The sequence below is a fragment of the Ranitomeya variabilis genome, chromosome 2 (genome assembly GCF_051348905.1).
Source record: "Ranitomeya variabilis isolate aRanVar5 chromosome 2, aRanVar5.hap1, whole genome shotgun sequence".
In the NCBI taxonomy this organism is placed as follows: domain Eukaryota; kingdom Metazoa; phylum Chordata; class Amphibia; order Anura; family Dendrobatidae; genus Ranitomeya; species Ranitomeya variabilis.
In genome coordinates this window covers 507,157,845-507,183,560 of record NC_135233.1, presented here as the reverse complement: position 1 = coordinate 507,183,560, position 25,716 = coordinate 507,157,845, and the positions used below count along the sequence as shown (strand labels likewise).

The 25,716-nt window shown below is 45.5% G+C and overlaps 1 long non-coding RNA gene across 1 annotated transcript; it reads right to left on the bottom strand.

The window, feature by feature from the left end:
- Positions 1-400: 400 nt before the first annotated feature.
- On the bottom strand, positions 401-25,297 carry LOC143809673 (uncharacterized). The gene is made up of 3 exons (XR_013222386.1): positions 25,236-25,297; positions 3,702-3,854; positions 401-1,523 (listed from the first exon to the last, which is right to left on the bottom strand). It is a non-coding gene; the product is annotated as an uncharacterized LOC143809673 (long non-coding RNA).
- Positions 25,298-25,716: the final 419 nt, after the last annotated feature.

The following is a 25,716-nucleotide window of genomic DNA, read 5'->3' as shown; positions in this document are numbered from 1 at the left end:
GACATATCTCTGTGATTTAAGGGCATAAAAATTAAAAGTTGGAAAATTGCGAAATTTTCAAAATTTTCGCCAAATTTCTGTTTTTTTTCACAAGTAAACACAGGTAATATCAAAGAAATTTTACCACTATCATGAAGTACCATATGTCATGAGAAAACCGTGTCAGAATCATCAGAATCTGTTCAAGCATTCCAGAGTTATAACCTCATAAAGGGACAGTGGTCAGAATTGTAAAAATTGGCCCGGTCATTAACGTGCAAACCACCCTTGGGGGTAAAGGGGTTAAAAAAATATCAAAAATACACAGGCATTCTTTAAAGTCACTTTATAATAACCAACCTTGCGGATATATTTAATGATCGAGCAATCCCTTCTAAAAAGTGTGCCCATTGCACACAATTGGAAGAGGGGAAAAGGAGGGCAAAACTCCCACATAATATACTGAATAATCTCAAGAGAGCATGATGCCCCAGAACAAAAAAATACACGGCATAATCACAAAATTATGCAAATTGTAGATTTATTAACACAATACAAACATTAAAAGTAACACTAGTATTTTGAGGATAAGTTGTATGACTCATAAGTACACCAGCATAGAAATATGCACATGAACAAGTAACAGGGGTACAGAAATGGAACCACAAGTAATGTGTATAGTAACACTGATAACCGAGCGGTAAAGTGCAAAGTATGGGGATGTGTATAAATAATTGTGGGTAAAACAGGGGAAAAGGTCTATGGTCATATGACCGATCCACCTCTAGAAAGAGGGGAAGCCCCAACAAAACCAACACCAACCCCTATTGCAACTGCCCGGAAGTATAAATACGGCTAAGCCATGAACCATAAACTGAGCTTACCCATTTGTGCAATACTCCATGCAAAGTGTCCACAGAAATGAAGCCCCGACGCACGTTTCGCGTTGATCGCTTCCTCGGGAGGCTATGTGAATGTGGATAAACTACAAGGTTTTTATATCATTGCTGCAGCTGCTGCTGATTGCCGCGTGTGCTTTGTGGCGCATGCGGATGGACGCACCCGAGTATACCGCGCTCCTTCCGGCCATCCCAGCGGCGCCCAGAGAAGGGGAACATCCCCGTGACGTCAAAAGGTCTGGGCGTCGCTGTATAAGGATGCCATTGGAGGCACGGCTTATCGGTGAATCCATCACGCATGCGCACCACTAGCGGCCATTTTGGAAGAGGGAAGAAGTGCTGGCAAGACCGGGAGTGCAGGTAAAGTATGGCTAGACAAGAAAAAGTGCATCAATTGTACACGGATTTTGTCAAAAACAAGTACAGTCACTTAATATTAAGGCATAGCGGCACAACATAACATCCGAATGTACATTTCAACGCAGTCCGTCATGCTTTAGGAATGCTGTGACGACAAAAAATGCTGCCACTTCCACTTGGTTATATGATCAGGAGAAGTCCTCCCAGCAAGCAATCGGCCACCTCCAAATCAACAGGATTATAGATAGCATCGCCTATAGACGAATGTAGATATGACATAAGAGACTAAAAACCAGAAATAAGGAAAAAAAACAATGATTAAAACTACAAAATTTAAAACAATTGAAACAGAAGAGCACTTATTTGGAATAATAGGAGCATCTATAGAAAAGGGACAAAGGATAGTTTCTCATTTAGGCCATTTGGGGCCATGGTCCCCAAGGACACTATCCAGCGGCATTCAACTTGTGCTAGGGTACGTTTCAGGTCACCACCCCTACTTCCTGAGTGGACCCGATCGATACCCCGTACCTTGAATGTGTCTGGATTACAGTCATGATATAGTTTATAATGTCTCGGAATCGTTTTAAGTTCCAAGACATTGTCTACGTCCCTAGCTGCCACAATGTCCCTAACATGTTCTCTGACCCTGACACGAAGCTCACGGGAAGTGAGGCCTATATAGATTAAATTGCACGCACAGGTGGCATAATATACCACGTAAGTAGTACTGCATGATATGTAGCTTGTAATCCGGTAGTCCCTACCCCCTCCCGCCGCAGAGAAAGAGGTGGTTCTGATGATATTACTGCATGCCTTGCAAGAGCCACACGGGAAGCACCCCACTCTCTGTGGTCCTGAGTCAAAAATTCTAGAAGGGGCAGGAACGTAGTGACTCCTTACCAGCTGATCTTTTAAACTCTTCCCCCTTCTAGCTGTAAGGAGGGGGCGCTCCGACCGAATCTTATTCAGGGTGGGCTCTGTTTTTAGTATGGACCAGTGTCTCTGCAGAACCTCCCGAATGTCATCCCACCTATTGTTAAAGGTGGAAATGAACCTGAGAGGCTGTTCTCTCTTATAGGGGGTAGATCTGGGAGGTCTGCAGAGCAACTGATCCCTAGGAGAACTCCTGGCACGTAGATAACCTTTTTTAATGACTCTCCTGCTGTAGCCCCGATCCTGGAACCGACCGGCAAGATCCCGAGCCTGACGCTCAAAGATCCCATCCGCAGAGCAAATTCGCTTCATTCTAAGAAACTGACCCACCGGTATGGCACGTATGGTTGATCTAGTGTGTGCTGAGTTTGAATGTAAAAGGGCATTGACCGACGTTTCCTTACGGAACACGTCGGTCTCTACCGCACCATCTTCACACCTTATTATTTTAATATCCAAAAAGTCTATATTACTAGTGGCCACATGATGGGTAAGTCGAATATTGCGGGTATTCTGATTGAGCCCGCGGATGAAATCCAAGAGAGCCGGCTCAGGACCCTGCCAGATCAACAACACATCATCGATATAACGGTACCAGCACTGCACATGGGAGGAGGCGCATGCGCCCTCCCCAAAAACCTCCCTCTCCCACAAACCAAGAAAGAGGTTAGCGTACGAGAGCGCACACGCTGCGCCCATGGCAGTGCCACGATTTTGTAAAAAATAACGATCTTTAAATAAGAAAAAATTATGTGTTAAGATGAAGTGGAGTAGCTCCAGGATCAGGGCCCGCCTCAGGGGGTCAAGGTTACTCATGCCCAGGAAGAACTCCACCGCCTCCAACCCGTCATCATGTTTAATGCTGGTATAAAGAGACTCTACGTCAATGATTGCAAAGACCATATCCGACTCGAGAGTGAGGCCATCCAATTTCCTTAGGACGTCCGTAGTGTCCCTGACATAGGAGGGCAGCGACTCTACCAATGGGTGCAGATAGAATTCAATAAACTTGCAAACCGGGTCGCATAGCCCTCCTATGCCAGAAACAATCGGACGCCCCGGAGGCTCCACTGGGTCCTTATGAACCTTCGGCAGCAAGTAGAGGGTAGGGACCACCGGATTCTCTACAAGCAAACCCTCAAATACCTTCTTCGATATAATGCCTCATGTCAGGGCCCGATCCAGGATCCCAAACAACATCTTTGAGAAACCGGACAGGGGATTACATGCAAGGGACGTATATGACTCACGATCCCTCAGCTGGCGGAAGGCCTCCCTTTCGTACTTAACTGTCGGCCAAATGACCACATTCCCCCCCTTATCTGCTGGTTTTATAACAACATCTTGCATAGACCTCAGTTCTTTCAGGGCCCTACACTGTGCAGGTGTGAGATTGTTACCCCCTCTTATCACACGGGATTTTTTTTAAATCCTCCAGCACTAGTTTATTAAAGATGTCAATCTGGGGACAAAGTGAGAAGGGGGGGAATGTGGTACATTTATGCACGACAGAGGAAGGAAAGGTACCTGTAACTGGTGAATCCGACTCTCCTGCAAGTTCCTCTAAAGCAGCCAATGCCTCCTGTTCCAAGGTTGTATCAGGTTTGAAGACATCCAGAGGTTTAGAATGTAATTTACGCAGGAGGACCTTCCTTAAAAACAACTGTGTATCTTTCATGGCTGTAAAATAATTAAATTTATTAGTAGGGACAAAAGTTAATCCTAAACCCAGAACATTCAGCTGATCTTTAGACAGCACATGGTCTGACAGGTTAATTACCTCTAGGGGGTTAGTAGGATTTGATTTTTTCTCCACAGATTGGGGTGGGGTAACCCAGCGTTTATTCTTGCCTTTGCGGCTCCCTGCTTTCCCCAATCCCAGCCTTTCAGTATACACACTATTCGTTTGGCTGCTACAAGCTTGTTCCTCCTCCATGGAGGATATAGACGAGAAAGAGTTGCGATGTATTGATGGCTTTGATTGAGTAGGCTGTTTTTTCCTCCACCTGTACACATGATTATTTTTGTAATCCATCACATCCCTTCGATATTTCTTAGTCTTTGATGTGACAATATCTTTCTCCCATTTCTGAAAATCACCCTCCAGTTCATCATTAAGTTTATTTTTAGCAGTCACCGACAGGGTGCTGTATAGGGATTCTTGTAGAGAACCAGTCTCTTTCTCCACCTCTTGTAAAGAGTTGGTGTTTGATTTAACTAATAGTTCCATGTAACCTCTCGAGCAATTTGAAGACAGTCCCTCCCATTCCTTTCTGAGGAGTTCATCCTCCACAGTGAAAGAAGTGAAGACTTGTACCCTTAATCCCCTCGGGATCAAACCCTTTGACAAGTATCGCTCCAAGAATGCCCTGTTCCACCATAGACGCGTTTTCTTATTAAATAACGACTTCAATTTAGTTACGGAATCTTCTGTTTCTCTTGAGTTAAAACCCACAACTGAGTCATCACCAAATACCTCATCCAATTTAGTGAGCCACCGTTTCTCACGGGCTCTATGATCCATACAGTCAGTAGGAGAAGCTGTGAAAATACACAGTAACAATATTACTTTATAATAACCAACCTTGCGGATATATTTAATGATAGAGCAATCCCTTCTAAAAAGTGTGCCCATTGCACACAATTGGAAGAGGGGAAAAGGAGGGCAAAACTCCCACATAATATACTGAATAATCTCAAGAGAGCATGATGCCCCAGAACAAAAAAATACACGGCATAATCACAAAATTATGCAAATTGTAGATTTATTAACACAATACAAACATTAAAAGTAACACTAGTATTTTGAGGATAAGGTGTATGACTCATAAGTACACCAGCATAGAAATATGCACATGAACAAGTAACAGGGGTACAGAAATGGAACCACAAGTAATTTGTATAGTAACACTGATAACCGAGCGGTAAAGTGCAAAGTATGGGGATATGTATAAATAATTGTGGGTAAAACAGGGGAAAAGGTCTATGGTCATATGACCGATCCACCTCTAGAAAGAGGGGAAGCCCCAACAAAACCAACACCCACCCCTATTGCAACTGCCCGGAAGTATAAATATGGCTAAGCCATGAACCATAAACTGAGCTTACCCATTTGTGCAATACTCCATGCAAAGTGTCCACAGAAATGAAGCCCCGACGCACGTTTCGCGTTGATCGCTTCCTCGGGAGGCTATGTGAATGTGGATAAACTACAAGGTTTTTATATCATTGCTGCAGCTGCTGCTGATTGCCGCGTGTGTTTTGTGGCGCATGCGGATGGATGCACCCGACTATACCGCGCTCCTTCCGGCCATCCCAGCGGCGCTTGCAGCAGGACAATGATCTCCAGCAATTGGAGTAGTGAAGATTTTCATCCTTTGATACCAATCAGAGATTTTAGAACTCGTGAACCCAGTATTATACTCTAGACGTCTAAGGCCAACAAGAAGAAATGATTCTGACGTGCATCAACTAAAAATAAAAACCTAACAGCAAGTGCTTGTCTTCCAATGGATCAACCAAGATCCATTATACAAAGGGTACGGAAAGTATTCAGAGCCTTTGCTCAGTATTGAGTAGAAGCACCCTTTTGAGCTAGTACAGCCATGAGTCTTCTTGGGAATGATGCAACAAGTTTTTCACGCCTGGATTTTGGGATCCTCTGCCATTTTTCCTTGCAGATCCTCTAAAGTTCCGTCAGCTTGGACAGTGAACGTTGGTGGACAGCCATTCTCTTGTCCCTCCAGAGATGCTCAATTGGGTGTAGGTCAGGGCTCTGGCTGGGCCAGTCAAGAATGGTCACAGTGTTGTTCTGAAGCCTCTCCTTTGTTATTTTATCTGTGTGCTTAGGGTCATTGTCTTGTTGGAAGGTGAACCTTTGGCCAAGTCTGAGGTCCAGAGCACTCTGGAAGAGGTTTTCATCCAGGATATCTCTGTACTTTGCCGCATTCATGTTTCCTTCAATGACAACCAGTCGTCCTGTCCCTGCAGCTGAAAAAAAGACCCCCATAGCATGATGCTGCCACTACCATGTTTCACTGTTGGGATTGTATTGGGGAGGTGATGAGCAGTTTCTGGTTTTCTCCACACATACCGCTTAGAATTATCAATAAAAGGATCTATCTTTGTCTCATCAGACCAGAGAATCTTATTTCTTGTAGTCTGGGAGTCCTTGATGTGTTTTTTAGCAAACTCTATGCGGGCTTTCATATGTCTTGCACTGAGGAGAGGCTTCTGTTGGGCCACTCTGCCATAAAGGCCCAACTGGTGGAGGGCTACAGTGATAGTTGACTTCGTGGATCTGTGGAGCTCATCCACAGTGATCTTGGGGTTCTTCTTTATCTCTCTCACCAAGGTTCTTCTCCCATGATTGCTCAGTTTGGCTGGATGACCAGGTCTTGGAAGACTTCTGGTGGTCCCAAACTTCTTCCATTTAAGGATTAGGGAGGCCACTGTGCTCTTAGGAACCTTGAGTATTGCATAAATTCTGTTGTAAGCTTGGCCAGATCTGTGCCTTGCGACAATTCTGTCTCTGAGCTCCCTGGCCAATTCCTTTGACCTCATGAAAGTGTGAATACTTTTCTATACCCACTGTAGGTCTTTATAATGGTTACAGAAAAATTATTATCGGCCAAAATTTTAGGTGTTCACTGAACCTGGTGTATGCCTAAAATGTCAATTGCCAATTTGCACTTTGCAAAAGATTCCTTCAGTAGTAAAATGATCTCGACTCTGGATGGGCTTCCCCATAACACCTTACATCACATGGCATTGCACATGACATCACATGTGATTTTTTTTATGAAAGCAGAAGCAAGGAATGTAGCAGCAGTAATGTGGTGAATCTAGATATTGAGAGGACGTCACCACCCACAGCTCAACCTTAGAGATACAGAAAGTCATAAAACTGGAAAAACTGCACATATAGTGTGCGACAGCACAGAAAAAAAAGAATTTACAGTTTTCAGGACAAGTGGAGGCTTTGGCGTAGTCTATTTTGTCTGCAATTTTCTTCAAATTTAATTTCCTGGAAAAATTAGGGGAATCTGGAAAATTTGAATGTCAAAAGATTTGCTCATCTCTATCCACTAGTGATGATGTTAGGGTTGGTAGATTGCACTAAATAAATTTAATAAAGAAGTGCAATCACAACCCAGGGTCCACCGTACAGAGATGTAGAACTGCAGCTAGTGTGAACAATGACGGAACACACAGCAAGCGGTTGCCTGCACACACTGAGTAAAAAGTCACTCAGTGAACAGCACATGAAGCTGTGTCACTCGCACACAGTAACGGTACTGATGCTCTGCAATAGCGCTGTGTCACTCGCACACAGTAACAGAATAGATGCTCTGCAATAGAGCTGTGTCACTCGCACAAAGAAACAGAATAGATGCTCTGCTATAGAGCTGTGTCACTTGCACACAATAACGGAATGGAAAATACGCTAGATACGATCCCTATTAACCTCACAGGGGAACGATGCCCGCACATGGGGTAAGAAGCAAACCTTGCCTCAGAGAAATTTCCCAAAGTAAAGGTAGCCCCCCACAAATATTGACTGTGAGTTAAGAGGGAATTGACAAACACAGGAATGAAACAGATTTTAGCAAAGGAGGCCGAATCTTCTCTAGAAAGACAAAGGATAGGAAAGGGAACTGTGCGGTCAGTATTAAAAACTACAAAAACCACGCAGAGTGTGCAAAAAGACCTCCACACCGACTCACGGTGTGGAGGTGCAACTCTGCACCCCCAGAGCTTCCAGCTAGCAAGGAAATATCATAATAGCAAGCTGGACTAGAAACATAGCATGTACTGAGAAATACATTCAAAAACCAATGAACAACAAATGAACTAGCAGGGACTTAGCTTCTGCTGGAGTAGACAGGTCATCAGAGAAATCCAAGAGAGATCTGAACCAGTACTGAGACATTGACAGCTGGCATGAACTAACGATCTAAGCAGAGTTAAATAGGAAAGCCAGCAGAAGCAATAAGCGAGGGCAGCTGAGAAAGCCAACCTCAAAGATCAGCAGTTCCACTCAAAGCCACCAGAGGGTGTCCAAGGACAGAACTCACCAAAGTACCATTCACGACCACAGGAGGGAGCCCGAGAATGGAATTCACAACAGTACCCCCCCCTTGAGGAGGGGTCACCGAACCCTCACCAGAGCCCCCAGGCCGATCAGGACGAGCCAAATGAAAGGCACGAACCAAATCGGCAGCATGGACATCGGAGGCAACAACCCAGGAATTATCCTCCTTACCATAACCCTTCCACTTAACTAGGTACTGAAGCTTCCGTCTCGAAATACGAGAATCCAAAATCTTCTCCACCACATACTCCAACTCCCCCTCAACGAACACCGGAGCAGGAGGATCAACGGAAGGAACCATAGGCGCCACATATCTCCGCAACAACGACCTATGGAACACATTATGGATGGCAAAAGAAGCTGGAAGGGCCAAACGAAACGACACAGGATTGATAATTTCAGAAATCTTATAAGGACCAATGAAACGAGGCTTGAACTTAGGAGAAGAAACCTTCAAAGGAACATAACGAGAAGACAACCAAACCAAATCCCCAACACGAAGTCGGGGACCAACACAGCGACGGCGGTTAGCAAAACGTTGCGCCTTCTCCTGAGACAACGTCAAGTTGTCCACCACGTGAGTCCAAATTTGCTGCAACCTGTCCACCACAGAATCCACACCAGGACAGTCAGAAGGCTCAACCTGCCCTGAAGAAAAACGAGGATGAAAACCAGAATTACAAAAAAAAGGCGAAACCAAAGTGGCCGAACTAGCCCGATTATTAAGGGCGAACTCGGCCAATGGCAAGAAGGTCACCCAATCATCCTGATCAGCAGAAACAAAGCATCTCAGATAGGTTTCCAAGGTCTGATTGGTTCGTTCGGTTTGGCCATTTGTCTGAGGATGGAACGCTGAAGAATAAGACAAATCAATGCCCATCTTAGCACAAAAGGACCGCCAAAACCTAAAAACAAACTGGGAACCTCTGTCAGACACAATGTTCTCCGGAATGCCATGCAAACGAACCACATGCTGAAAAAATATTGGAACCAAATCAGAGGAGGAAGGCAATTTAGGCAAGGGTACCAAATGGACCATCTTAGAAAACCGATCACAAACCACCCAGATGACGGACATCCTTTGAGAGACAGGAAGATCAGAAATAAAATCCATGGAAATATGCGTCCAGGGCCTCTTCGGGACAGGCAACGGCAAAAGCAACCCACTGGCACGAGAACAGCAAGGCTTGGCCCGAGCACAAGTCCCACAGGACTGCACAAAAGAACGCACATCCCGTGACAAGGAAGGAAAAAAGGACCTAGCAACCAAACCTCTGGTACCAAAAATCCCAGGATGACCAGCCAATACTGAACAATGAACCTCAGAAATAACTTTACTAGTCCATCTATCAGGGACAAACAGTTTCCCCACTGGACAGCGGTCAGGTCTATCAGCCTGAAACTCCTGCAGCACCCGCCGCAAATCAGGGGAGATGGCAGACAGAATCACCCCCTCTTTGAGAATACCAGCCGGCTCAGGGACTCCCGGAGAATCAGGCAAAAAACTGCTAGAAAGGGCATCAGCCTTCACATTCTTAGATCCCGGAAGGTAAGAGACCACAAAATCGAAACGGGAGAAAAACAGCGACCATCGAGCCTGTCTAGGATTCAACCGCTTGGCAGACTCGAGGTAAGTCAGATTCTTGTGATCAGTCAAGACCACAACGCGATGTTTGGCTCCCTCTAGCCAATGTCGCCACTCCTCGAATGCCCACTTCATAGCCAACAACTCCCGATTGCCGACATCATAATTACGCTCAGCAGGCGAAAACTTTCTAGAAAAGAAAGCACATGGCTTCATCAAAGAGCCATCAGAACTTCTCTGAGACAAAACAGCCCCTGCCCCAATCTCAGAAGCATCAACCTCGACCTAAAAAGGGAGCGAAACATCTGGCTGACGCAACACAGGGGCCGAAGTAAAACGACGTTTAAGCTCCTGAAAAGCCTCAACGGCCGCAGGGGGCCAATTCACCACATCAGCGCCTTTCTTCGTCAAATCAGTCAAAGGCTTAACCACACTAGAAAAATTAGCGATGAAGCGACGGTAAAAATTAGCAAAGCCCAGAAACTTCTGAAGACTCTTCACAGATGTAGGTTGAGTCCAATCATAAATGGCTTGAACTTTAACAGGGTCCATCTCGATAGTAGAAGGGGAAAAAATGAAGCCCAAAAAGGAAACCTTCTGAAATCCAAAGAGGCATTTAGACCCCTTCACAAATAACGCATTAGCACGAAGGACCTGGAACACCATCCTGACCTGCCTCACATGAGACTCCCAATCATCCGAAAAGACCAAAATATCATCCAAATATACAATCATGAACCTATCCAGATACTTCCGGAAGATGTCGTGCATAAAAGACTGAAACACAGATGGAGCATTAGAAAGCCAGAATGGCATCACCAGGTACTCAAAATGGCCCTCGGGCGTATTAAATGCTGTTTTCCATTCATCGCCCTGTTTAATACGCACAAGATTATACGCCCCTCGAAGGTCAATCTTGGTAAACCAACTAGCCCCCTTAATCCGAGCAAACAAATCAGACAGCAGAGGCAAGGGGTACTGAAATTTGACCGTGATTTTATTGAGAAGGCGGTAATCTATACAGGGTCTCAGAGAGCCATCCTTCTTAGCCACAAAAAAGAACCCTGCTCCCAACGGTGACAAAGACGGGCGAATATGCCCTTTCTCCAAGGACTCCTTTACATAACTCCGCATAGCGGCATGTTCTGGCACAGATAAATTGAAAAGTCGGCCCTTAGGGAACTGTTATGATCCTTAGTGGCTGAGGATCACAGAATGGACTAGCTTAGTTACTAAACAAAGAACAAGCTCTAGGGAAGTAGTAACTGGACTGACCGCAAACCTGATTCTAACCAAACACACTAAAGGTAGCCGGTGAACATGCCTAAATTCCTGGACGTCTCGACGCAGCCTGAGAAACTTGCTACCCCTATAGAGAAAGTAAGACCTCACTTGCCTCAGAGAAATGACCCCAAAGATATAGGAAGCCCCCAACAAATAATAACGGTGAGGTAAGGGGAAAATACAAAACGTAGAAATGAAAACAGATTCAGCAAATGAGGCCCACTAATACTAGATAGCAGAAGACAGACAGGGAACTGTGCGGTCAGTAAAAAACCCTATACAAAATATCCACGCTGAGAATTCAAGAACCCCCACACCAACTAACGGTGTGAGGGGAGAAACTCAGCCCCCTAGAGCTACCAGCAAGCAAGGAAATCACATATTAGCAAGCTGGACAAGGACAAATAAATAACCAAGAAACATATTGAACACTGATGAGCAAAAAATAACCAAACAGAAACATAGCTTCTCTTGGAGAGACTGATAACAAAGGAATTCAGGAGCGATCAAAATAGCACTGAATACATCGACAGCAGGCAACCACTGAAAGTCCAGGTGAGCTAAATAGGAAACCAGCTAACAGATAACGAGACAGCTGAAGCCAGCCCCAGACCTGCAGAATGACACAAAGAGCCACCAGAGGGAGCCCAAAGACAGCACTCACACAGTACCACTTGTGACCACAAGAGGGAGCCCAAAAACAGAGTTCACAACAGTACCCCCCCCTTGAGGAGGGGTCACCGAACCCTCATCAAAACCCCCAGGGCGATCAGGATGAGCCACATGGAAGGCATGAACCAGATCGGCTGCATGAACATCAGAGGCGACAACCCATGAATTATCCTCCTGGCCATAGCCCTTCCACTTAACCAAATACTGAAGCCTCCGTCTAGAAATACGAGAATCCAAGATCCTCTCCACCACGTACTCCAATTCGCCCTCAACCAGCACCGGGGCAGGGGGCTCAACAGAAGGAACCACAGGCACCACATACCTCCGCAACAAAGACCTATGGAACACGTTATGAATGGCAAACAACGCTGGGAGGTCCAAACGAAATGACACCGGGTTAAGGATTTCAAAAATCTTATAAGGACCGATGAAGCGAGGCTTGAATTTAGGAGAGGAGACCTTCATAGGAACATACCGAGAAGACAGCCATACCAAATCCCCAACACGAAGTCGGGGACCCACACCGCGACGGCGGTTGAGCCTTCTCCTGTGACAACTTGAAATTGTCCACCACATGGTTCCAAATCTGCTGCAACCTATCCACCACAGAATCCACCCCAGGACAGTCAGAAGGCTCAACCTGACCCGAGGAAAAACGAGGATGAAAACCAGAATTGCAGAAAAAAGGCGAAACCAAAGTAGCAGAACTAGCCCGATTATTAAGGGCAAACTCGGCCAATGGCAAAAAAGTCACCCAATCATCCTGATCAGCAGAAACAAAACATTTTAAATAAGTTCCCAAGGTCTGATTAGTTTGCTCGGTTTGGCCATTCGTCTGAGGATGGAAGGCCGACGAAAAAGACAAATCAATGCCCATCTTAGCACAAATGATCCGCCAAAATCTGGACACAAACTGGGATCCTCTGTCAGACACAATATTCTCAGGGATGCCGTGCAAGCGAACCACATTCTGAAAAAATAGAGGAACCAAATCGGAGGAGGAAGGCAACTTAGGCAAGGGCACCAAATGGACCATTTTGGAAAAACGATCACACACCACCCAGATGACAGACATTCTCTGAGAGACTGGAAGATCCGAAATAAAATCCATGGAAATGTGCGTCCAATGCCTCTTCGGGACAGGCAAAGGCAAAAGCAAACCGCTGGCATGAGAACAGCAAGGCTTAGCCCGAGCACAAATCCCACAGGACTGCACAAAGGAACGCACATCCCACGACAAGGAAGGCCACCAGAAGGACCTAGCAACCAAATCTCTGGTACCAAAAATCCCAGGATGGCCTGCCAACACCAAAGAATGAATCTCGGAAATAACTGCTGGTCCATCTATCTGGGACAAACAGTCTCTCTGGTGGGCAACGGTCAGGTCTATCCGCCTGCAATTTCTGCAGCACTCGTCGCAAATCTGGGGAAATGGCAGACAAAATCACTCCCTCTCTGAGGATACCAGCCGGCTCTGAAACTCCCGGAGAGTCAGGCACAAAACCCCTAGAAAGAGCATCAGCTTTCACGTTCTTCGAACCAGGCAGGTACGAGACCACGAAATCGAAACGGGAGAAAAACAACGACCAACGAGCCTGTCTAGGATTCAGCCGCTTGGCAGACTCAAGATAAATCAGATTTTTGTAATCAGTCAAGACCACCACACAATGCTTACCTCCCTCGAGCCAATGTCGCCACTCCTCAAATGCCCACTTCATAGCCAACAACTCCCGATTACCAACATCATAATTCTGCTCGGCAGGCGAAAACTTTCTTGAAAAGAAAGCACAAGGCTTCATCACAGAGCAATCAGAGCTTCTCTGCGACAAAACAGCCCCTGCTCCAATCTCAGAAGCATCAACCTCGACCTGGAAAGGAAGAGAGACATCAGGCTGACACAAAACTGGAGCCGAAGAAAACCGGCACTTCAGCTCCCGAAAGGCTTCCACGGCCGCAGGAGACCAGTTAGTCACATCAGAATCCTTCTTGGTCAAATCCGTCAAGGGTTTAACCACGCCAGAAAAATTAGCAATGAAGAGACGGTAAAAATTAGCAAAACCCAAGAACTTCTGAAGACTCTTAACAGATGTAGGCTGAGTCCAGTCATGAATAGCCTGGACCTTAACTGGGTCCATCTCAATAGTAGAAGGGGAAAAAATAAAACCCAAAAAGGAAACCTTCTGTACTCCGAAGAGACATTTTGAGCCCTTCACAAATAAGGCATTAGCACGCAGGACCTGAAATACCATTCTGACCTGCTTCACATGGGACTCCCAATCCTCAGAAAAGACCAAAATGTCATCCAGATACACAATCATAAATTTATCCAGATATTCTCGGAAAATGTCATGCATGAAGGACTGGAACACAGAAGGAGCATTAGAGAGTCCAAAAGGCATCACCAAGTACTCAAAATGGCCTTCGGGCGTATTAAATGCTGTTTTCCATTCATCCCCCTGCTTAATACGCACAAGGTTATACGCACCACGAAGATCTATCTTGGTGAACCAACTGGATCCCTTAATCCGAGCAAACAAATCAGATAATAATGGCAAAGGATACTGAAATTTGACCGTGATTTTATTTAGAAGACGATAATCTATACAAGGTCTCAGAGAACCATCCTTCTTGACCACAAAAAAGAATCCTGCACCAAGAGGGGAGGAGGACGGGCGAATATGTCCCTTCTCTAAAGACTCCTTTATATAACTCCGCATCGCGGCATGTTCCGGTACAGACAAATTAAAAAGTCGTCCCTTAGGGAACTTACTACCAGGAATCAAATTTATAGCACAATCACAATCCCTGTGAGGAGGCAGGGCACCGGATCTGGGCTCATCAAAAACATCCTGGTAGTCCGACAAAAACTCAGGGACCTCAGAAAGAGTGGAAGAAGCAATTGACACCAAAGGAGCATCGCCATGAATCCCCTGGCAACCCCAACTTGAAACAGACATAGCTTTCCAATCCAGAACTGGATTATGGGCCTGCAACCATGGCAGACCCAAAACGACAACATCATGCAAATTATGCAGCACAAGAAAGCGAATCACCTCCTGATGTACAGGAGTCATGCACATGGTCACTTGAGTCCAATACTGAGGCTTATTCTCAGCCAATGGTGTAGCATCAATTCCCCTCAGTGGAATAGGGAATTCTAAAGGCTCCAGGACCAAACCACAGCGCCTGGCAAACGACAAATCCATCAGGTTCAGGGCAGCACCTGAATCCACAAAAGCCATAACCGAGTAGGATGACAAACAACAAATTAAAGTAACAGACAAAATGAATTTAGGCTGTATAGTACCAACGGTGACAGTTTTAGCGATTTTTTTTAAGCTCTTAGAGCATGCTGAGATAACATGAGTTGAATCACCACAGTAAAAGCACAACCCATTTTGACGTCTATGACTTTGCCGCTCAATTCTGGTCAGAATTCGGTCACATTGCATAGACTCAGGTCTCTGTTCAGAAAACACCGCCAGATGGTGCGCAGATTTGCGCTCCCGCAAACGCCGATCAATCTGAATGGCCAAAGCCATTGAGTCATTCAGACTTTCAGGCGTGGGGAACCCCACCATAACATTCTTAATGGCTTCAGAAAGACCTTCTCTGAAATTTGCAGCCAGGGCACACTCATTCCATTGAGTAAGCACCGGCCATTTCCGAAATTTTTGACAATACACCTCAGCTTCATCCTGACCCTGAGAGAGAGCCATCAAGGCCTTTTCTGCCTGGTTCTCAAGATTAGGTTCCTCATAAAGCAATCCAAGCGCCAGAAAAACGCATCCACATTCAGCAATGCAGGATCTCCTGGCGCCAGGGAGAAAGCCCAATCTTGAGTGTCGCCACGTAACAGGGAAATAACAATTCTAACTTGCTGAGCGGAATCACCAGAGGAACGAGGTCTCAAAGAAAGAAACAATTTACAATTATTCTTAAAATTCAGAAACCTAGATCTATCTCCAGAAAACAACTCAGGAATAGGTACTTTTGGCTCAGACATAGGACTGTGAACAACAAAATCCTGAATGCTTTGCACCCTTGCAGCAAGACGATCCACACTAGAAGTCAGACTCTGAATATCCATGTCTGCAGCTGAACTCAAAGCCACCCAGAGATTAAGGGGATGAGAGAAGCTGGACAGACTGCAGCAAAGGGAGAGGAAAAAAAAAAAAAATTGTACTCAGGAGTCAGGACTTCTCTTATCCCACTTCTGCGATGCATTAAACACTTTTAGGCCTGCTGTACTGTTATGATCCTTAGTGGCTGAGGATCACAGAATGGACTAGCTTAGTTACTGAACAAAGAACGAGCTCTAGGGAAGTGGTAACTGGACTGACCGCAAACCTGATTCTAACCAAACACACTAAAGGTAGCCGGTGAACGTGCCTAAATTCCTGGACGTCTCGACGCAGCCTGAGAAACTTGCTACCCCTATAGAGAAAGTAAGACCTCAGTTGCCTCAGAGAAATGACCCCAAAGATATAGGAAGCCCCCAACAAATAATAACGGTGAGGTAAGGGGAAAATACAAAACGTAGAAATGAAAACAGATTCAGCAAATGAGGCCCACTAATACTAGATAGCAGAAGACAGACAGGGAACTGTGCGGTCAGTAAAAAACCCTACACAAAATATCCACGCTGAGAATTCAAGAACCCCCACACCAACTAATGGTGTGAGGGCAGAAACTCAGCCCCCTAGAGCTACCAGCAAGCAAGGAAATCACATATTAGCAAGCTGGACAAGGACAAATAAATAACCAAGAAACATATTGAACACTGATGAGCAAAAAATAACCAAACAGAAACTTAGCTTCTCTTGGAGAGACTGATAACAAAGGAATTCAGGAGCGATCAAAATAGCACTGAATACATCGACAGCAGGCAACCACTGAAAGTCCAGGTGAGCTAAATAGGAAACCAGCTAACAGATAACGAGACAGCTGAAGCCAGCCCCAGACCTGCAGAATTACACAAAGAGCCACCAGAGGGAGCCCAAAGACAGCACTCACACAGTACCACTTGTGACCACAAGAGGGAGCCCAAAAACAGAGTTCACAACAGGGAACTTACTACCAGGAATCAAATTAATAGCGCAATCGCAGTCCCTATGAGGAGGTAGGGCACTGGACTTGGGCTCATCAAATACATCCTGGTAATCCGACAAAAACTCAGGGACTTCAGAAGGAGTGGAAGAAGAAATTGTCATCAAAGGAACATCACTATGTATCCCTTAACAACCCCAACTAGACACAGACATTGATTTCCAATCCAGTACTGGATTATGAACCTGTAACCATGGCAAACCCAACACGATAACATCATGCAAATTATGCAACACCAACAAACGAATATTTTCCTGATGTGCGGGAGCCATGCACATGGTCAGCTGTGTCCAGTACTGAGGTTTATTCTTGGCCAATGGCGTAGCATCAATCCCCCTTAAGGGAATAGGACTCTGCAAAGGCTCTAAGGAAAAACCACAGCGCCTGGCAAACTCCAAGTCCATCAAGTTCAGGGCAGCGCCCGAATCCACAAATGCCATCACAGAGTAGGATGACAATGAGCAAATCAGAGTAACAGACAAGAGAAATTTAGGCTGTACAGTACTAACGGTGACAGACCCAGCGAACCTCCTAGTGCGCTTAGGACAATCAGAAATAGCATGAGTGGAGTCACCACAGTAAAAACACAGCCCATTCTGATGTCTGTGTTCTTGCCGTTCAGCTCTGGTCAAAGTCCTATCACATTGCATAGGCTCAGGCCTCCGCTCAGAGGATACCGCCAAATGGAGCACAATTTTGCGCTCGCGCAAATGCCGATCCATATGAATGGCCAAAGACATTGATTCATTCAGACCAGCAGGCGTGAGGAACCCCACCATAACATCTTTAAGGGCTTCAGAAAGACCCTTTCTGAAAATTGCTGCCAGGGCACACTCATTCCATTGTGTAAGCACAGACCACCTTCTAAACTTCTGGCAATATACTTCTGCTTCATCCTGACCCTGACATAGAGCCAGCAAGATCTTTTCTGCCTGATCCACAGAATTTGGTTCATCATAAAGCAATCCGAGTGCTAGAAAAAATGCATCCACATTAAGCAATGCAGGATTTCCTGGCTCAAGGGAGAATGCCCAGTCCTGCGGGTCGCCACGCAACAAAGAAATTACAATCTTTACTTGCTGAATGGGGTCACCAGAGGAGCGGGATTTCAGAGCAAGAAACAGTCTGCAATTATTTTTGAAATTCAAAAATTTAGATCTATCCCCAGAAAACAAATCAGGAATTGGAATTCTAGGCTCTAACATCGAATTCTGAACTACATAATCTTGAATACTTTGTACCCTTGCAGTGAGTTGATCCACACAAGAGGACAAACCTTCAATATCCATATCTAGACCTGAGTCCTGAACCACCCAGAGGTTAAGGGGAAAAGAAAGGCAAAACAAGCTGCAAAGAAAAAAAAATTGACTCAGAACTTCTCTTATCCCTCTTTTGAGATGCATTAACACTTTGTGGGCCTGCTGTACTGTTATGGACCTGGTGGTTAGGAGCACCCGGAATGACCTGATGGTTAAAACGTAAAAACCTGGGACAAGCTCTGAGAAGGTGGTAACTCTACTGACCGCAATCCCTAATTGTCATGTTCTCAATGGCAAGAGAACATAGCATCAGCATATATAGGAACTAGCTCTTGGAAGATGGGAACTGAGCTGACCATGAACTAAACCTAACGCACAACTAGCAGTGGCCGGGTAGCATGCCTACGTTGATTCTAGATGCCCAGCACCAGCCGGAGGACTAAATAATGCTAGCAGAGGAAAATATTAGTCCTAGCTCACCTCTAGAGAAATACCCCGAAAGGAGACAGAGGCCCCCCACATGTATTGGCGGTGAATTAAGATGAAATAACAAACGTAGTATGAAAATAGGTTTAGCAAATTTGAGGTCCACTTACTACATAGCAGAAGACAGAAAGGACACTTTCATGGTCAGCTGAAAACCCTATCAAAATACCATCCAGGAATTACTTTAAAACTCTGGCATTAACTCATAACACCAGAGTGGCAATTCCTGTTCACAAGAGCTTTCCAGACACAGTAACGAAACTACAGCTGTGAACTGGAACAAAAATGCAAAAACAAACATGGACAAGAGTCCAACTTATCTAGTAGTTGTCTAGGAGCAGGAACAAGCACAGAGAGGCTTCTGATAACATTGTTGACCGGCAAGCAACTAACAGAGCAGCAAGGTTATATAGCGACTCCCACATCTTGATGGGAACAGGTGAACAGAGAAGATGAAAACACCAGTTCAATTCCACCAGTAGCCACCGGGGGAGCCCAGAATCCAAATTCACAACAGTACCCCCCCCCTCAAGGAGGGGGCACCGAACCCTCACCAGAACCACCAGGGCGATCAGGATGGGCCCTATGAAAGGCACGAACCAGATCAGAGGCATGAACATCAGATGCATTCACCCAAGAATTATCCTCCTGGCCGTATCCCTTCCACTTGACCAGATACTGGAGTCTCCGTCTGGAAACACGAGAGTCTAAGATTTTCTCCACAACGTACTCCAACTCACCCTCAACCAACACCGGAGCAGGAGGCTCAACGGAAGGCACAACCGGTACCTCATACCTGCGCAATAATGACCGATGAAAAACGTTATGAATAGAGAAGGATGCAGGGAGGTCCAAACGGAAGGAAACAGGGTTAAGAATCTCCAATATCTTATACGGGCCGATGAACCGAGGCTTAAACTTAGGAGAAGAAACCCTCATAGGGACAAAACGAGAAGACAACCACACCAAATCCCCAACACAAAGCCGAGGACCAACACGACGGTGGCGGTTGGCAAAAAGCTGAGTCTTCTCCTGGGACAACCTCAAATTGTCCACCACCTGCCCCCAGATCTGATGCAATCTCTCCACCACAGCATCCACTCCAGGACAATCCGAAGATTCCACCTGACCAGAGGAAAATCGAGGATGAAACCCCGAATTACAGAAAAACGGGGACACCAAAGTGGCAGAGCTGGCCCGATTATTGAGAGCGAACTCTGCCAATGGCAAAAAAGCAACCCAATCATCCTGGTCAGCAGACACAAAACACCTCAGATATGTCTCCAGGGTCTGATTAGTCCGCTCGGTCTGGCCATTCGTCTGAGGATGGAAAGCGGACGAAAAAGATAAATCTATGCCCATCCTAGCACAGAATGCCCGCCAAAATCTAGACACGAATTGGGTCCCTCTGTCAGAAATGATATTCTCAGGAATACCATGCAAACGAACAACATTTTGAAAAAACAGAGGAACCAACTCGGAAGAAGAAGGCAACTTGGGCAGAGGAACCAAATGGACCATCTTAGAGAAACGGTCACACACCACCCAGATGACAGACATCTTCTGAGAAACAGGCAGATCTGAAATAAAATCCATCGAGATGTGCGTCCAAGGCCTCTTAGGAATGGGCAAGGGCAACAATAATCCACTAGCCCGAGAGCAACAAGGCTTGGCCCGAGCACAAACGTCACAAGACTGCACAAAGCCTCGCACATCTCGTGACAGGGAAGGCCACCAGAAGGACCTTGCCACCAAATCCCTGGTACCAAAAATGCCAGGATGACCTGCCAACGCAGAAGAATGAACCTCAGAGATGACTCTACTGGTCCAATCATCAGGAACAAACAGTTTATCAGGTGGGCAACGATCCGGTCTATCCGCCTGAAACTCCTGCAAGGCCCGCCGCAGGTCTGGAGAAACGGCTGACAATACCACTCCATCCTTAAGGATACCTGTGGGCTCAGAGTTACCAGGCGAGTCAGGCTCAAAACTCCTAGAAAGGGCATCCGCCTTAACATTCTTAGAACCCGGTAGGTATGACACCACAAAATTAAACCGAGAGAAAAATAATGACCAGCGCGCCTGTCTAGGATTCAGGCGCCTGGCGGTCTCAAGATAAATCAAGTTTTTGTGGTCAGTCAATACCACCACCTGATGTCTGGCCCCCTCAAGCCAATGGCGCCACTCCTCAAAAGCCCACTTCATGGCCAAAAGCTCCCGATTCCCAACATCATAATTCCGCTCAGCGGGCGAAAATTTACGGGAAAAGAAGGCACAAGGCCTCATCACGGAGCAGTCAGAACTTTTCTGCGACAACACTGCCCCAGCTCCGATCTCAGAAGCGTCGACCTCAACCTGAAAAGGTAGAGCAACATCAGGCTGACGCAACACAGGGGCAGAGGAAAAACGGCGCTTAAGCTCCCGAAAGGCCTCCACAGCGTCAGGGGACCAATCAGCAACATCAGCACCCTTCTTAGTCAAATCGGTCAATGGCTTAGCAATATCCGAAAAACCAGCAATAAATCGACGATAAAAGTTAGCAAAGCCCAAAAATTTCTGAAGACTCTTAAGAGAAGAGGGCTGCGTCCAATCACAAATAGCTTGAACCTTGACAGGATCCATTTCAATGGAAGAGGGAGAAAAAATATATCCCAAAAAGGAAATCCTCTGTACCCCAAAAACACACTTAGAACCCTTCACACACAAAGAATTAGACCGCAAAACCTGGAAAACCCTCCTGACTTGCTGGACATGAGAGTCCCAGTCATCCGAAAAAATCAGAATATCATCCAGATACACAATCATAAATTTATCCAAATAATCGCGAAAAATATCATGCATAAAGGACTGGAAAACTGACGGAGCATTTGAAAGACCAAAAGGCATCACTAAATACTCAAAGTGGCCCTCGGGCGTATTAAATGCGGTTTTCCACTCATCCCCCTGTCTGATTCGCACCAAATTATACGCCCCACGAAGGTCAATCTTAGAGAACCACTTGGCCCCCTTTATGCGAGCAAACAAATCAGTCAGCAACGGCAATGGGTATTGATATTTTACAGTGATTTTATTCAAAAGCCGATAATCAATACATGGTCTCAAAGAGCCGTCTTTTTTTGACACAAAGAAAAAACCGGCTCCTAAGGGAGATGACGATGGACGAATATGTCCCTTTTCCAAGGACTCCTTTATATATTCTCGCATAGCAGCATGTTCAGGCACAGACAGATTAAATAAACGACCCTTTGGGTATTTACTACCCGGGATTAAATCTATGGCACAATCGCACTCTCGGTGCGGAGGTAACGAACCAAGCTTGGATTCTTCAAAGACGTCACGATAGTCAGACAGGAACTCAGGAATTTCAGAGGGAATAGATGATGAAATGGAAACCACAGGTACATCCCCATGAGCCCCCTTACATCCCCAGCTCAACACAGACATAGCTCTCCAGTCGAGGACTGGGTTGTGAGATTGCAGCCAAGGCAATCCTAGCACCAAATCATCATGTAGATTATACAGCACCAGAAAGCGAATAATCTCCTGGTGATCCGGATTAATACGCATAGTTACTTGTGTCCAGTATTGTGGTTTATTATTAGCCAATGGGGTGGAGTCAATCCCCTTCAGAGGAATAAGAGTCTCCAAAGGCTCTAAATCATACCCACAGCGTTTGGCAAAGGACAAATCCATAAGACTCAAAGCGGCGCCAGAGTCGACATAGGCGTCCGTGGTAATAGATGACAAAGAGCAAATCAAGGTCACAGATAGAATAAACTTAGACGGTAAGGTGCAAATGGAAACAGATTTATCAAGCTTTTTAGTGCGCTTAGAGCATGCTGATATAACATGAGTAGAATCACCACAATAGAAACACAACCCATTTTTCCGTCTAAAATTCTGCCGCTCGCTTCGGGACAGAATTCTATCACACTGCATACTCTCTGGCGACTTCTCAGTGGACACCGCCAGATGGTGCACTGGTTTGCGCTCCCGCAAACGCCTATCGATCTGAATAGCCATTGTCATGGACTCATTCAGACCCGCAGGCACAGGGAACCCCACCATAACATCCTTAATGGCATCAGAGAGACCCTCTCTGAAAGTCGCCGCCAGGGCGCACTCATTCCACTGAGTAAGCACAGACCATTTACGGAATCTTTGACAGTAAATTTCCGCTTCATCTTGCCCCTGAGATAGGGACATCAAAGTTTTTTCTGCCTGAAGCTCCAAATGAGGTTCGTCATAAAGCAACCCCAAGGCCAGAAAAAACGCATCCACATTGAGCAACGCAGGATCCCCTGGTGTCAATGAAAAAGCCCAGTCTTGAGGGTCGCCCCGGAGCAAGGAAATCACAATCCTGACCTGCTGTGCAGGGTCTCCGGCAGAGCGAAATTTCAGGGACAAAAATAATTTGCAATTATTTCGAAAATTCTGAAACCCAGATCTATTCCCCGAGAAAAATTCCGGCCAAGGAATTCTCGGCTCAGATACAGGTGCATGACAAACAAAGTCTTGCAAATTTTGTACCTTCGTGGCGAGATTATTCAAACCTGCAGTTACACTCTGAAGATCCATTACAAACCGGTGGACACAGAGCCATTCAAGGGTTAAGAGGAGGTAAGAAGCAGCTAGACAGCAATTAAGGGCTAGGCAGCAAAACTCTGAGGGGAAAAAAAAAAAAAAAAATTCCCTTAAACACTTCTTTTTCTCCTGCTTCAGCCCAAACAATTAACACTTTGTTGGCCGGTCAAACTGTCATGTTCTCAATGGCAAGAGAACATAGCATCAGCATATATAGGAACTAGCTCTTGGAAGATGGGAACTGAGCTGACCATGAACTAAACCTAACGCACAACTAGCAGTGGCCGGGTAGCATGCCTACGTTGATTCTAGATGCCCAGCACCAGCCGGAGGACTAAATAATGCTAGCAGAGGAAAATATTAGTCCTAGCTCACCTCTAGAGAAATACCCCGAAAGGAGACAGAGGCCCCCCACATGTATTGGCGGTGAATTAAGATGAAATAACAAACGTAGTATGAAAATAGGTTTAGCAAATTTGAGGTCCACTTACTACATAGCAGAAGACAGAAAGGACACTTTCATGGTCAGCTGAAAACCCTATCAAAATACCATCCAGGAATTACTTTAAAACTCTGGCATTAACTCATAACACCAGAGTGGCAATTCCTGTTCACAAGAGCTTTCCAGGCACAGTAACGAAACTACAGCTGTGAACTGGAACAAAAATGCAAAAACAAACATGGACAAGAGTCCAACTTATCTAGTAGTTGTCTAGGAGCAGGAACAAGCACAGAGAGGCTTCTGATAACATTGTTGACCGGCAAGCAACTAACAGAGCAGCAAGGTTATATAGCGACTCCCACATCTTGATGGGAACAGGTGAACAGAGAAGATGAAAACACCAGTTCAATTCCACCAGTAGCCACCGGGGGAGCCCAGAATCCAAATTCACAACACCTAATCCTATCACACACACTAGAAATAGCCGTGGAGCGTACCTAACTCTCCCTAGACGCCTCTTCACAGCCTAAGAGCTAACTACCCCTAAAGATAGAAATAGGAGCCTACCTTGCCTCAGAGAAATTTCCCAAAGTAAAGGTAGCCCCCCACAAATATTGACTGTGAGTTAAGAGGGAAGTGACAAACACAGGAATGAAACAGATTTTAGCAAAGGAGGCCGAATCTTCTCTAGAAAGACAAAGGATAGGAAAGGGAACTGTGCGGTCAGTATTAAAAACTACAAAAACCACGCAGAGTGTGCAAAAAGACCTCCACACCGACTCACGGTGTGGAGGTGCAACTCTGCACCCCCAGAGCTTCCAGCTAGCAAGGAAATATCATAATAGCAAGCTGGACTAGAAACATAGCATGTACTGAGAAATACATTCAAAAACCAATGAACAACAAATGAACTAGCAGGGACTTAGCTTCTGCTGGAGTAGACAGGTCATCAGAGAAATCCAAGAGAGATCTGAACCAGTACTGAGACATTGACAGCTGGCATGAACTAACGATCTAAGCAGAGTTAAATAGGAAAGCCAGCAGAAGCAATAAGCGAGGGCAGCTGAGAAAGCCAACCTCAAAGATCAGCAGTTCCACTCAAAGCCACCAGAGGGTGTCCAAGGACAGAACTCACCAAAGTACCATTCACGACCACAGGAGGGAGCCCGAGAACGGAATTCACAACAATCTGCCACATCACCAGAGCAGCTGATGACCGACCGCCAATGAGAAGTCGCCACATCACGAGCATGCTCAGTAGAGTGATTTCTGGAGTTAGCCTCCAGAGCGTCCGTTTGCCGCTGCCTATCGCTGATTACCATAGACTTGGCTGGAAAGCCAGCAGTAGCCAAACGAACAGCACAAACCTGAGCAAGATGCTGGGATTGACGTCTTTGCTCAGCAGCACCCACTGTAGCTGAAGCTGAATGGGAGACTGCAGAAGCAGACAAGGCTTGGCATCTACCCTGTGCAGTGGGAGAATCCCAGTGCCTAACAGATGACATTTTATTCAGTGACTTGCATAGTCATTAGTTGAGTTCTTCACCTGTAATCTTTCACAGTTACAAGAAGCCACCATGTAGTATCATATATCCTTGTAGGGTAAATCCAAACCCTCGTAGAATTCATTCTTCATTGTTTCAAAACGTAACTGCAAGAAAGGAAGAACCTGTACAGTACTGTATATATAAAAGTATGTAGCCGGATAACCATATAAATGAGCATAACCCATGCAATTATTGTCATATAATAGAGACAAAGGATTCATTATTAGAATACAACCTTTTTGGCTACGCATGGTCACTGATTTTGTTTTCATTATGGCTGAGCGATGGTGCGTTTACAATTGCATTTATGCCATATGTTGGACTAGGTATACTACATCTATTTTTTATGGTATGTGGCAGCTCCACATCTGGCTGCATTTACTGTCTAAGAAAAGAGATTTGATAAATGTTGTGGTTTAGAAATCATAGGCGTATTTACAGTATATGTCACTGGCCCTAAAGAAAGATTATATTTTGCAT